At 37.5% G+C, this 16,165-nt stretch overlaps 1 protein-coding gene across 1 annotated transcript in view; it reads right to left on the reverse strand.

Annotated features, from left to right (window-relative positions):
- Window positions 1–16,165, reverse strand: part of LOC127454258 (E3 ubiquitin-protein ligase TRIM71-like) — a 47,434-nt gene that overhangs the window by 28,858 nt on the left and 2,411 nt on the right. The gene's annotated exons all lie outside the window — the stretch shown is intronic.

The raw sequence follows: 16,165 nt of genomic DNA on the forward strand, positions 1-16,165 counted from the left end.
GGCGCAGTAAAGGCTTCTTTCTGGCACCTCAACCATGCAGCTAATTTTTGTTCAAGTATCGTCGTATTGTGCTCCTTGAAACAACCACACCGTCGTTTTCCAGAGCAGCCTGTATTTGTCCTGAGGTTACCTGTGGGTTTTTCTTTGTATCCACGAACAATTCTTCTGGTTGAGGCTGAAATCTTTTTTGGTCTACCTGACCTTGGCTTGGTATCAAGAGATCCCCGAATTTTCCACTTCTTAATAAGTGATTGAACAGTACTGACTGGCATTTTCAAGGCTTTGGATATCTTTTTATATCCTTTTCCCATCTTTATAAAGTTCCATTACCTTGTTACGCAGGTCTTTTGACAGGTCTTTTCTGCTCCGCATGGTTCAGTATCTAGCCTGCTCACGTGAGAGCTAACAAACTCATTGACTATTTATACACAGACACTAATTGCAATTTAAAAAGCCACAGGTGTGTATCGGACTTTAAATTGCCTGCAGTAAGTAATGTTCCCTTAATTCTACATAGTCCACAGGTTTATTTATTTTATGAAGTCTGTTGCTGATTCTTTAGGGTGGGGTATCTGACAGACAACGGATTGCTTTAATAAACTGTTGCAGAAAAAAGAAAAACTGTTGGATGGATAAACAATATGTTGCGCACTCACAATAATCTTAAAGTGATGTACTTTTTTTTTAAGCACTCTGGCTTCACTGAAGTGCATTATTCTGCACCTGGGATTTACTTAAGCAGTGTTGGCTGTGTTTCATATTATACAGTGGCAAGAAAAAGTATGTGAACCCTTTGAAATTACCTGCATTTACAGTCTTGAAATCTGGTTTGATCTTAAATTGAAGTTATAATAATGAACAAACACAATACGTTTTAACTATTAACACACAAATTATTGTATTTGTTCTTATACATACTGAATACATAATTTAAACGTTCACAATGTAGGTTGAAAAAAAGTATGTGAACTCCTAAGCTAATGACGTCAACAAAAGCTAATTAGAGTCACGAGTTGGCAAATATGGCATCCAATTCCTGAATCGAGATTGGAGGTGTGGGTTAGAGCTACTTTGACTTATAAAAATCACTCAAACACTTTGAGTTTGCTATTCACAAGAAGCATCTACTGAAGACCTACAATCAAGAATTGTTGCTTTGCATAAAGCTGGAAAGGGTTACAAAGTTATCTCGAAGAGCTTAGATATTCATCTGTCCACAGTTAGACAAATTATCTATAAATGGAGACAACTTAGTATTAGGGCTGCCCCCGACCAAAGATTTTCCAAGTCGACTAGTAGGCGTTAGTTTTAGCCATTAGTCGACTAGTTGTCGCACATTTAGGATATTAATTTAATTACTTAAATATGTATATATTGGGGGGCATCAGAAAATGGTTTGAGTTCCAGGGCTGAGAATGTTATAAGTAACATTGCTAACACTGTTCTACATTACAGAGAAATACATTACAGAGAAATACTAATAATGAGCCGTTAAAATATAAATTTTACGCGTACGCACGAAGCGAGCCGCAGCGCAAAAGCGGTAATGATTCTGAATGTGTCGGAAAAACCAGCAAGGAGACTGTCTGAACATTTTGTTGATTTAGAAAGAAAATGCACATTAGGGTTGTGCCGACAGACAATGATCTCGGGGATCGACGATGGTCAGAGTGATCGCCAATAGCTGATGCCTTTGATGATGTCGAGATGATATTTGGATCGTTTTCCCCATTAATGTATTAAATTATTATTGTTAGGCTATTATAATTATCAAATTAATATTAAAAATAATTTGCCTGTAGACACAGACACACGCTTGAAGAAACACTTTTTTATATTAAGAACAGATGACAGAAAAGCCGTCTATGCGCATGTATGACACGCTGTTTGTATCGGTCGGGCACTAGTGCTGTTGTATAGCAAGAACATTTTGAAATAATCGTAAAATCGTTTAACTGCAATTGTTTTGTCTCAGACGGTAATATAACCATCAAAAACAGAGGCATCCCTTGATGAGAGGCAAAACCAAATGAGCTAGGCCCCTGGCACACTGGTGTCTATGTGTGTGTGAGAGAGTGTGAGTTTTTGTGAAGCGTGAATGAGTTTGTGCAGACACACTGTATAGGCGGCTGAGGTTTGGTCTGGTTTCACTGAATGCAGAGATGTTTTTCCTTCGCACCGTTAATTGCCTGCCTTAGAGGGACCAATAAAGCACTTTATATGTCACTAAACTCCATTGGGTCAAATGCCCCAAAGAAATTCTAGGAACATACACTAGTTTGAACATTGTACCACCTATGAAAATGTTATGCCTTGAGCCTAGTTGTAACATAAATTGTCAGAAAGTTACAACTTGCACACAACTAAATCTGTTAAAAGGTAATCCCATGTAAACTAATTTATGCAATAATCGGATTAGGAATAACTGCTGGACTATAACTGCATTCCAACTGGATTATATGAGTGAGCTCAAGAATTACTGCATCTGATTAACACTTAAAACATCACAACAACAAAACTTCTTGCTGCTCAGAGGGTCCAAACAGAAACGGAGGATTCTCTGACCTCCTGTCTTTTGATGATCAGTGTTTGCTGCTGCAGAGAGACAAAAATACATCTAGGCTCAAAACATGGTCTCCATGCCATAACAGCTTCACTGATAAGCTGCCAGAGGTTTTTTATATACAATTATGTAAGCACTACCATGTGGCATGGCTGCATGTATGTATTCTATGGGGGGGGGGGGGGGGGGACTCCATCTGGATTGCCGCTATCCCCTCAAAACCCACGCAAGCACACACGGACCTGTATACTCCACATAAATGTGTAGAGGTGAAGGTTGAATAGTTCTGATATTGAAATCAGACTTGGTAAGAGGTTTAACTGCCAGCATTTGAATGCACCATGGCCACTACAACCTGGCGATATATCTAATTTTCACGATATAATTGCCATGATTTAGCTGACAATATAAAATTAAGCAATATTGTGAATATCGCAATAATTTTAATGTGCCTTTTAATTGGCCATTAAATTTCCTAAAGAGCATGACATGTATTCATGTACTTTTTGTAGGGAAAAACACAGGGGGAAAAAATGCTTGGAGACAGAATCATATGGATTACAATCAGCGTTTGTGATGATATGCACTGTGATGAAAATATTCAGATCAGCTTGACATCTTATCAGTTCTTCAGTGAAAGCAGAAGCTCATTTAGGGCTGCACAATTAATCGAAATAAAATCAAAATCGCAATATGACCTTGTGCGATTATTGAATTGTATGAATAGTAGAGAATAGTTTTTAATAAGCCTACTTGTTTTTAAATGCCTAGAGTAAATAGTAAAATGGAATATTTTGTGCTTATTCAACCAACCAACAATATTTTTGACAGCAAAAACTAGGCAACAACTATGGTACTACCAACAGGGAAATTCAGTTAACATTGACATTTCGCAGAAAGTAGGGATGGGCATTCATCAATAATTTGGTATTCAAATATTTAAGCTAATAAAAAACGAATACGCTAATATTCTATTATTTAAATGACGGTAATTAATGAGAAAGAGACGCAAAATTTTTTTAGTCATAAAGGTTGCATCACCATTTAATAAAAACAAGCTTCTAATTACATCCAAAACAAGCTTATATTATGTCCTGTGTTTTTGTTGTTAAACATTTAAACAAGCAATGCGTGAAAACAAAAAAGTACAGACTGAAAGCATTTAAGCTCATGCAAAGCAACTGCATGAGAAAAAAAGAAACTGCTAATAAAGTAGACTGACACAATTAACGTACAGGACAACTATAAACACTCGGCATATAATAATTATGTTTATATTGTATCTCATGTCATGTTTTTTTTGTTGAGAAAAACAAGCATATCCACATGCTCAGTAAACTATACTCATTTATACACACCAGTTTAATTGATGGAATGTCCCTCCGCTAGCAAAGTTTTTCTTGGATGCCATATTTGTTGTTTACAGAAGCGTCGTGAGGATTATGTTGCATGGGGACGCTGCTTTCTGACGAGTTGCACATATACTGTATGGGGAGTAAAGGGTACACCGCTTATACAGTACATTTAAACAGGAACCCAGCTTTCTCGCGGTAAGCCGCATTCTCACAATAACCCGCTTTTTGGTGTCCATCTAAACGTACTGACAGAACGGTTTGCTCATCAAATGTGATCAACTTGTGTACAAACTCAACAGCGCCACCCAGTGCATTCTGTTATAACTGAGTTTTAGTTTGTGTGTTCAGGATTTAACATGCATCTCACTGCATATATGGCCAGGAAAGCAAAATTTTGTGAAATTAGAATAGTATTTTTACTTTTCGAATACTTATTGCAAAACGAATACTCAAGTATTCGACTACTCGTGCACATCCCTAGCAGAAAGCTAACATATAACCAGTTTTGAGAGAGCTGCTGATAAAAGGTTAAATGATCAGCATCGGATGTTTAAATGAAAAGAAAATTAGAGATTGGTATCGGATGTTAAAATCCTGATTGGAGCATCCCTAATATTCATGTTGACTGGGTTTCAAAAACTAATGATGATGATTAGTGGGCTGAGACCCTACCACAAAATGGACAAAAACAGGTACATAGTGGATGGGTACAATTTGAATATGAAGACAGTGTTTTTTTTTTATTTTTCACTGTTTATTTATGTATTTGTTTGTGGGTGAATTGAAAAAAAGTGTGAAAACCCCAGCAGCCCTTTGGCAGTTTAACATGTGAAAAACATTACTATTCTTATTTTTATCATAATCGCAGTTCAAATTGCAATGGCAGTATTTTTCAAAATAATAGCAACATGACTTTTTGTTCAAATCGTGCAGCCCTAAGATCATTGGTCACTTCATGTCGCTCATTACGAGAACACAATTTTAATATTGTTTTTACTCCCTAAACAAAATAAATATTTCCCTATTTTTCTCTCTCTTGAAATTCGTACGATTTACATGGATGGACTACCCATGACACCACAAGTTCTGTTTGTTTTCTCCATTTCATATGTGACAAACAGCTTCCTACATAATTCTGTTCATAAATATCTTGCTATCTGAGCCCTGAAACAAAACAACCAAAGTCTAGACAGAGGAGCAGGATGTCTTGCAAACCTTGGCTTGGAATGTTTTGACTGGTGGAATAACTAAAAGTTTCCACTGTGAGCCCATCTGAGTGCACTCCCTTTCTCCATCCTGACTGAGTACATCTGTGTTTTCTTCCTCTAACAGCATTAAATGTTCAGACATATGTTGCTCTCATTGCATCCTTCTTTACAGCTGCAGGCAGAGCCTTTGGCCAGAGACACTATTTAAACACTTTCAAAAAAGGCTTGGGGGAGGATGGAGTCTAGTAAGCAATTTTAAAACTATGTTTAAAGCCCTTTCAGTAAAAGATAGGGGTGTAAAAATCCATCGATCTGGATCAATGCATCAATCAAATACAACATGTAAACATCAATGTATCTTTTTTTAAGATGCACCTTTATTTTGACACTAATGCCAGCCACGTCCGTACGCATTTACATCAGGCGATGTAGCAACCTTATGATAGTCATCTCACTTTATAAGAAATAAATATGTTTCTCATGTAGGACGCGTGATTGAAGCCTGAAGTTGCACTCTGCACTATCCATGTGTACCCTTCAACCGGGCTTCCCTCAAAATGCGAGCTCCGGTGACAGTATAGTGCAGAGCGGCTCACAAACACAATTAAATTGGGCATCCCTCAATATCGTGGTGCATGCAACCCATTTGAATTCTACATGAGAATTTTCTATTTTAAAGTGCTATGGAGCAATTCAACCATGTCAAACTGCCGCAAAATTCTGAACAGAATTGACGAAGTAAAGAGAAAACACCTGCCCTGCCCCAACATCAATTACAAGACTTTTCACATCTACACATCAACACCTTCACATCAACAACTTACTAACATTTATCACAGTAAACTGTAACAGGATTTTTCAACACAAATGTGGAAGTTGCAGCCAAGAAAAAACAAGGATAGAACATACTCTCCTGTCGTGGGAATGCAAGTATTTTGGATTGAAAGACTTGCATGATTGTTGTAGAGATGACAAATTGTCACTGTAGTGTTTATCTCATTCCACAAATCAGTGAGCTGTCAAACGATTTTTATCAGCGAGGGATCTGCAACATAATGTGCTGACAAGTTCTTCCTCGACATCGCCTCCATCGGAGTAAAACCCTCTCAGCAAAGCACTCTTAACCCCTGAAAGACTCTCTTCGTCCATCGAATTGCTCCTGTTTGAGTTGTTTTTTTTATATTGTTAACATAACAGTCAATCCTCTGTGGTCACCGGAGGCGCCGGCGCGATTACCTGACTTTCTCCCTGATGACAGCAGAAAGAAATACTCCGTTATTTTTGGTCATACAGATAAGTGTAAGACATCATTCAAAACTATAAAGGGTTTACTTTTATTTGTGTACACTCACAATAACAGCAAAACGTTGTGGTTTTGTAAAATAAAGAAATCATACAGGATGCGTGAACTTCTGTCTGGAGCGCGTCACAAAAATGAAACGAAACTCAGCGTATACTTGCCTCGAAGACATGAGAAATGTCTATAGAAAGCTTGAATTGTCTACTTTTAAATAGGGCTGCCCCTGACCAAAGATTTTCCTAGTCGACTAGTCGCACGTTTATGATATTAATTTAATTACTTGAATATATTTTGGATGGGGGGGGGGGCAATCACAAAATGGTTTGGGTTCCAGGGCTGAGAAAGAATGTTATAAGTAACACTGTTCTACATTACAGAGAAATACTAAACCGTAATAACGAGCCTATAAAATATCAATTTTACAAGCGCACGCACGAAGCGAGCCGCAGTGCAAAAGCGTTAATAATTCTGAATGTGGCGGAAAAACCAGCAAGTAGACTGTCTGAATGTTTTGTTAATTTATAGAGAAAAAGCACATTAGGGTTGTGCCAACAGACGATGATCTTGGGGATCGACGTTGGTCAGAGTGATCGCCAATAGCTGATGCCTTTGACTATATTTGGCTCGTTTTCCCATGTATTAAATTATTATTATTATTAGGCTAAAATCATCAAATCAATATTACAAATAATTTGCCCGTAGACACACAGACACGTGCTTGAAGAAACACTTTATTATATATTTAAGAACGGATGACAGAAAAGCCGTCTATGCGCATGTATGACACGCTGATACGTGCAGTCTCGTGGAACACACGCATCTAAAAGTTTCTAACTCTTTGTTTCTGTCTTCCGATTTATTTATTTTTTGCAAGAACAGTATCGTCTATGAGTGCTGCAAATGACCTCAGACATCTCAGCTCAGCACCGACCAAGACTCATCTCATCAACTAAACTTTGGTCGACTATTAGAGGGCAGCCCTCCTTTTAAATGAACCAATTTAAATTGAAAACAAATATTCTCTGAATGTGCAATCTGTATGAAATCAACAAGAGGTACAGTCTTTCCCGTTTGAGCCCATTATCGTTTTTGGAAGAAGACACGCTGTGAATTTACCTCAGAAGAAGAGCGTGATCCGATACGGCCTAACACAAAAAGTGTCCCACAAAAGTAAAATTGTGAGTCTACAAAATCTATTATGTGTTTCATCATGGCCTTATTTCAGTGACTTACTAACCATGCATAATCTTGATTTTCTCAAAAACGCAAACATGTACATCATGTTTGGAGGCTCTTATGTTACAACACTGCTGAGAAAGTGATGCAGTTTATTTATTCATTTTTTTTTACAAAATTTGGTATTGTTATCTCAAAGCAAGTTACGGCATTTGGAACCAAGGTAGCCTTTAACAAAAGTCCAAAAAACTCTCCAAACAATTGGTCTGAGGGTTTTACTGAACCTAAGAACTACTTACATTTGTAAATGCCACAATAAACCAGAAACATAATTACATAGAATAAGTAACAAGTAATAAGATCCAGCACTGTTTCAGTTGTGCACATGGTAAATCAGGACCTGTCAATCTAAGCGATCAGTCCAATCCAAGCTGTAAAACAGTGGCCGACTGGTCTCTACACATCGACCCTTCCCACCATACCCACCCACACACCTGAGATCAGAGATGATCTTATCGGTTTAAGAAGTTAATCAAGTTTGCTAACAATAAATGAACACATTAGCTGTTATGTTGCATTTAATGTTGAACAGGTTAGCTTTTTTAATTAAATATGCTATAAGTCGATAATTGTCATTTACTTCAATCATCTAATTAATTAGAACACCTAAAATATGTTGCTTGAAAGTTTTTACTTCAGCCAGTGGAAGGCATGGTACAAGTGTATGTGTGCACATGATCAGGATGGTACCACCTCTGCCTCATTTTGAGCCAGGAAAAACCCTGAGATGGCTTGCACCTTGGTTCCTAAGAGTTCAGTTTAAGTGTGGCCCACTAGATTCAATATCAAAGCTCTGAGATGAGTGCACATGAAAATGGTTAAAAACAAAGACAGTCACAGGATAATGGGAGTTCCAGAGACAGAGCTGTAAAACACTTGCTGAAAAGCTCTCCTGGCCTACATTGATGAAACACCCCCTGCTAAATCCAGATTCGCGCCATAAAAGCCCTCAGAGCGACCAAAGCACATTTTGATGGACCATTAAGACAACTGTAATTGCTAAAACAATTTTAGCTTATCTACAACACGTTCTCGCTCCCTAGGCGTCGAATACAGCTGCTAGTGCAAGAGCTCTGCGCATGAAAAGCACCCTCTAGCATCTTGTTTCTCGACACAAGCAGCAGGTAAGCCCAGGGTAGTCTCATAAGGGAGGCGTCACTGTGAATCTTTGGATATTATTGCATTTTCAACAGCAATATGCTTTATTATACTAATAAATATATTGTATTAGTACAGCTACATTATGCGAACATATATTTTAGATCACCTAATCCAACCCCATACTTAAACATAACCAATTATAAACCAAATAAAAAGATATCGTACCCCAACATATAATTTCACGATGATAAAATTCTTATGCTCTTTGTGTCAGTCTATTGACGCCAAAAAACGTTTCTCATTGAAAACAATGCGCTTGCTGGATGAGTCAAAAACACGGACGCTACAAGGTGCTTCTGGCTTCCATGTTGACGCAGGTGGCTCTTGCACAAAGACCAGTATTTGATGCCTTGGGAGTGAGAACGGGTTGTTATTTAGCCCAACTTATAGCCCTGTTGTAGGGCTGGGGAGAGAAAGAGTTCTGGGAGAAAACGAGAAAAAGCTTGTTGATTAAGTGCTGCATTCTCAGTGTTGTGAAACTGATGCTCTGCTATAAGACCCGCTGTCGTCAATTACTGTTGCTGACATTGTCAAGCTTTCCTACCGACATCTGTACTTCAGCAAACACGGAGAGATGTATCACATTGAGTAAATTACCGTAGGAATTATTAAATAATCAACAGCGCAGAATTTATATTAAGTAGGCTTTATAGCTGCCAAAAAGTTTACCATTATCTAATGGAAGGCTACATCCAAAACAAATAGGCCTATGTGGTGTGGTTTCTTCAGAATGTCTTTTGGGGATTGCTTCGGTATCAAAGCAAACGCTTACATTAAACTAGAGAGAAGCCTCATTTCTTGCTTGGATTGAAAAACGATGCAGAGAAAAAGATGCGTTTTCAAACGAAAACGTATTAGTGTGGATGTGGCCTTAGTTTTACACAAAATTCTACAATTTAATTCAAATATTTTACATTAAGATGGGCCAAATAAAAGGGTTTCACATTTTAAGGAAACAGGGCGATTTCCAATTGATTGATCCTACCATAACTCGGTGTTGGGAACTGAACTAAAAGCAAAAGAAACCTGCATTGGTGTCACAAAAAAGATGGATAGCTCACACGAGAGAGCAGGGCATGGGTTGGTTTCTATGGTACCTTATTGACCCAATTAACCCCACATAGAATACATTCTGGTTGTTTGGGATGACCCTTAACCCCGCCCCTAAAGCAAGAGAAGACTACAAGTTTTCAAATATTATGCTTTCCCATGCTTTGCCACTACCCAATAGAAGGCAGTCAATTGCTATATGGGATTAATCGTCCAATTTTGGCTTGTCTGAAATTACTTGCATCAACCAAGATTTACAAAAGTGATTCATCTGCCTAAATCCATTCCAAAATCTATCGACGGTAAAATAAGTGTTAAAATTGTGTGCTTCTGCATTATATCTGCCATCGGCCACCTCGCTCTCTAAATATCAGTACCTGTCTTAAAAACCCATATCGGCCAACCACTATCATGAAGTCGTCAACATATGGTCCAAACAAACTACGATCCTGAAAAGGCTCCGATTTAAAGTTAGTATGCAAAGTCAAGCTGAATTCCTGTCCACAATTCAGCACGCCTCCATAAAGAACTGAAAATGATGCCAATTCTGTGTGGTGTGGCAAGGGGTGTCAGAAGTACCAATATACTATCTAACTAATAGGCGGCTGCTTTCGAACACTAGCATATCGTACAAATGCGCATGTGCTTTAATGATCAATTGCGTATTAATTCACGTATTAATGTAAACAGTCTGTTATTTTGTAAGTGATGTAAACAAGCAGGACAAACATTTTTTATACATGTCAAACTATCGAATCTATGAATTAGGCATGCAGTGTAAATGCAGATGAATAGAACGGTCCTTTATGCAATGAAAGGAGTCAACAGTGCAAACTGTGCACAGTGCATAAATAATGCAAAGGCAATTACTTTCAAACAAAAAGATGGACACCATTACTTCTTACATTAATTTAAGAGGGGAACATGAGGATATAGGTCTCATTTCAGGCTTGAGTACAAAAAGTTTAACATTTGCAGACTTGCAATAAATAATCTGTAGTCTTGCTTTTCTGTTGTTAAAACGGTTTTAAACAAAGCAGAAGATGCTATGATTGCTGAAAGCACCGTTAACTGTAAACTCAGAATTCCTTCAGGAGCAGAATGGTGCTGGATGATACTAGGGATGTAACAGTTCTCGGTAAAAAAATAAAACGAACTGTACGGAACGCCACCCATGGTTCAGTAAGCATTTGCTCTGAGGTTCATCTAAAGTCTGACAATGCATCTGAAGCATACGGTTTGCTAAAGAAAACTAGGGGTGCACCAATCAATCGGCCTTCGTTCTTAATCGGCCGACGCCGATATCCAGAGAGGGTGGCCGAAAGGCCGATACAATGCTGATATATCACACAATTTAATATAGTAAATTTAACTTTGTATAAAAGAATGTAAAAAAATAATATTTTATTTTAAATGGTAGATAGCAGTTTCTTCTGATTTCTGTTTAGTCATCAAATTTTTTTCATTCATCTGCACAAAGAAATTGTTAATATATTAGGAAGAAGGACATAATAGTACACACCATAGTCCAGCAACCATAGATGGCATGTCCACGTTAGTAATCGCATTTTCTCAAAAAAATACTGAATCAAACCAATTGTACATACAGTAAATAGTGAATAAGACATTTACTCATAGCACACATGAAGCGCTTTTACCTTGAAGTTGCACCAGAGACTATTTAGCAGAGACGGGCCACTTCTATTAAAATGAATAGGAAAAATTAGAACGTCCAAGTGCAGCCAACGGTCAACGGCTGTAGATAAGAAGTCTACCTATATGTTTATTATCAGTCAAATGCTGACCATTAAAATAAAGAATAAATAAAAACAAAATAAATAGCTAAATAAACATCAGTATTACTGTTTAGTATCAGTCAAATGCTGACTATATTAATACTGCCGAGTCAAGATAAACAGCGGCAGCGTTGTTACACCGTATTCTGCTATACAAGTTCAGGGAACCTTTCAACGGTGGAAAACCAGACTTTTAAATATTACATTTTACAAATGCAATGACTGGAATTGTTCGGTTAAAGGGGGTACCAAACTGAATTCTTAACAAAACAGTTTGGTGAGTACATGTTTACACATTAGCTTCTACTCAGCTGACAACAATGAAAGTAGCTACATGATTAGCTAGTTAGCTATAAGCTTGTTGTCACGGAGAGTAATAGACAGACATTGTTTATTTTACTTTCCAGCATTGTGTCTCACCAACTAGGTAATAACACAACGTGAAATCAACACTCAACAGACATAATCCACCACTGCACCATTGTCTGCTGAGCTGTAAAAAGATGTTCTGATGTTTACCTTTCAATCTGCTACATTACTTACTGCACTGACAAACTATAGCTGGCTAACAGCAAACAGATGTAATAAACATGAGTGACATGGTTGTCAGGGACATGGTTAACGTTATATTAGTTATATTGAAAAGGGAAAATGATGGGGTCATTGTTTATTAAGTTTCCAGTATGTATTTAACAGACTAGTTAACAACTTACCATAATGACACCACTGAACTCCGCCCTGTCTGCAGAGCCACCGTCAGTTCAGAGTCAGCTCTGTAAACAATGGAGTCGGAGCGCGACTACGCTATGACACCAATTCTAAAGCATTGTTTTCTGCATTATATGTTCTAAAAAAAGTTTTTATATTGGCGCATATCGGTAAAATATACGCCGATACCAAATATATCGGTGAAAGGCTCATATTGGCCGATATATCGGTCGGACACTAATATATATACAGTTGTGCTCAAAAGTTTGCAACCCCGGCAGAAATTGTGAAATTTTGGCATTGATTTTGAAAATATGACTGATCTTTTATTTAAGGATAGTGATCATTTGAAGCCATTTATTATCACATAGTTGTTTGGCTCCTTTTTAAATCATAATGATAACAGTAATCACCCAAATGGCCCTGATCACAAGTTTACATAATCTTGAATGGTTGGCCTTGTTAAAAGACGCACAAGGTGACACACACAGGTTTAAATTGCAATTAGTGTCTGTGTATAAATAGTCAATGAGTTTGTTAGCTCTCATGTGGATGCACTGAGCAGGCTAGATTCTGAGCTATGGGGAGCAGAAAAGAACTGTCAAAAGACCTGCGCAACAAGGTAATGGAACTTTATAAAGATGGAAAAGGATATACAAATATATCCAAAGCCTTGAAAATGCCAGTCAGTACTGTTCAATCACTTATTAAGAAGTGGAAAATTCTGGGATCTCTTGAGACCAAGCCAAGGTCAGGTAGACCAAGAAAGCTTTCATCCACAACTGCTAGAAGAATTGTTCGGGATACAAAGAAAAACCCACAGGTAACCTCAGGAGAAATACAGGCTGCTCTGGAAAAAGATGGTGTGGTTGTTTCAAGGAGCACAATACGACGATACTTGAACAAAAATGAGCTGCATGGTCGAGCTGCCAGAAAGAAGCCAATGCCACAAAAAGCCCGGTTACAATATGCCCGACAACACTTTAACACGCCTCACAGCTTCTGGCACACTGTAATTTGGAGTGACAGACCAAAATAGAGCTTTATGGTCACAACCATAAGCGCTATGTTTGGAGAGGGGTCAACAAGTATTGTGCTCCTTGAAATTGAAATTTTGGTTGACAATGTTTTTTTTTGTCAATGCTGTCGATAACTTCGACTAATAGTTTCAGCCATAACTGAAAGTGATACTTACTAAAGTTCAGCACTATTTTACATTGAGTGAAGAGTTTTAATTCTTTTTATACATTTTAAAAAACTATCTGCCGATTAATCAGCTATTGGCCTGTTTTCCCACCTTAGTTATCGGTACCGGCAAAACCCACTATCGGTCATCCTCTACAGTCCAGCGATTATCACGCAGCAGTGTACAATAATACTGCTCAAAAAGAGAACAGCATGCCCCAGATAAAGACCTGGAGAACTTAGGAAACAGCGGCAAAAAATCTCACATCAATCTAGAAAACATATGGGCGCTCTGTGATATTTGCAGCTGCTCTGCATATTGCAGTGGAATCCATAACACTGGAAAGAAAAATACAGTGCTGATTTCTAGAAATCATTAGGTAGGTCTGAACAATTAATCAAAAATGCGATATGACGTAGTGCGATTATCAAACCGCAAAGGCAGTCATTAAATTAAAATGTCAATACATTAACAATAAATTAAGTCGACACTCGCAGCGCTTTCTGTATGTGTGCAGCTCTGATCTCAGTAGTGTATTACACATACTCAAAGCATGTGTGTGGCCAGTGAGCTGTAAAATTTACAGCGCTCTAGATGTAATAACTGCACATTTGTGTAATTCCATATATGCTTGGCCACTAAATATTACTATCCAACCTAAAGAACCCTCATGAACCAGGTTTCTGTGAACAGAAAAGTGGATGAGAGCATTTCTTTTCTTCATGTCTTCCTTCAGGGCACAGCCAAAATAAAGGTCCTCATAGCTATGCTGCATGCAGGTTAAGAAAATACTACATAAATATGGTACTGTTTTAAAATAACAATAAGTTTTTTTTTGTGAATATGACACAAAAAAGTATTACCATAATAATTTTACTTATTACAGGGTTCCAAAAAATAATTATAAAAAGTGGGCTAAAGGCCTGCTCACACCAAGTCTTGTTTTTTTCTGTGCAATTGTTAGTTCCGAACGAGCTTTTTAAAGGGAACAATGTATTTCGATGGCACTATTCATATCAAGTCCGATAAATTATCCGCTGACAATCCAAAGTTTTTTTTTTTTTTTATTAAATGGAGTGTTCCGATTTTTTGTTTCTTCGGACTGCAATGAAAACTGACTGACCAACGAGATAAATACTTTTTGTAATTTTTCCAGAGTTGCTGCAGCTGTTTAATTGTTTAATTAGACTGGCATTGGACATGCAGCTGGTAGACATCACAAAAATTCTATACCTAAAAATAAATAGTTGCAGTTCATGAACGCTTTGTACTGCAAACATAAACCTGTTGGCTTTTGAAAGTCTGCTTATGGTGTTTCTGTCTTCATGTACATTATTTTATATGTATATCACTGTGCCTGATAGTGTTGTCAAAAGTACAGGTACTTCGGTACCAAGTCAATTCTAAAATAAAGATGTAATGATACCAGTGTTTTTGCAGTACCGAGCACCGACTCCATCCGGTACCAGCACACAGTATGACTGACATTTAAAATGCTCACAGGCTTATTTTGAACGTGCTCTGTTACTCCTTGTACACTGAAATGGACAATGAAATTAAAATCGTGACATGTCCTAGTGTGATTTATTAAACCACTAAACAGGGCCGGCCCGTCCTACAGGCGAAACAGGCATGACACCAACTGCATTTGAAAAAAAGGTGATTAACCCACTAAGCACTTAAGTTTACCAGTATTCAGCTCTTTCAGCTCCTGCAGCTTAGACGGGACAATCCTCAATATACTACGACTGGATCATTTGACAAGGTTTTATTCAACAAGGTTTTTCTACAAAACATCGTTAGTGCATTGGTAATATCTTGCAGCGTTTTCTCTCTCATATTTTCGGCAACAATATTTTAAGTAGAATTGTTTAAACTCATGATGCGTTTTACTTGTCTTTGTTAACAGAATCAAAAAACACCTTGTACATTTTTGTCAGTAATTTGGTTGAATGAACGTGTATTCAGTGCGTCTGGAAACATCTCTAATGAGGTCCTCTCTAAAACCGGATGATGTTTGGGGGTTTTTTTCTGTCAAAAACATTAAAAACATCTGACAATTGAAAAGCTCTCAGCCAAGGTAGGACTAAACCATTTAATTATTGTCCAGATGTTAACATATTTAGTTGCTGAATATTCGAGTTCAGCTATATTTTAACAATCTGTAATACTTTTAGCTGTTGACATTTACATGTTACCGATGTATAAGACAGCCTATTGGTGCAATAACAGACAGACATTTAACCAATGCAAACTATTATTTTGTTTTGCATTATGGTATTTTGAGTATTTTGCGATATTTTACAAAGGAGTAAGAAATCCTGAAATGACACAAGCACTTGGCAAACACATTATTCACCCTGACAAATAATACTTTGGTCTTCGGTCTTCAACAATAAAAAAATACCAATATACACCACAGTCATGCATCTAATATTGGACAGTGGAGATGCACAACTTCTTTTAGGTCTAACTGTAGATAGTGGGAAAGCCAAAGTGGTCTGTATATGATGTGCAATATTATGTGGCCTTGTATCAGTATTTACCTGATTGCTACTGGTTACCAATTCAGATTATGCTTTTACCAAAAGCAACTTAAAAT

Source organism: Myxocyprinus asiaticus, chromosome 16 (genome assembly GCF_019703515.2).
Source record: "Myxocyprinus asiaticus isolate MX2 ecotype Aquarium Trade chromosome 16, UBuf_Myxa_2, whole genome shotgun sequence".
NCBI classification, from domain to species: domain Eukaryota; kingdom Metazoa; phylum Chordata; class Actinopteri; order Cypriniformes; family Catostomidae; genus Myxocyprinus; species Myxocyprinus asiaticus.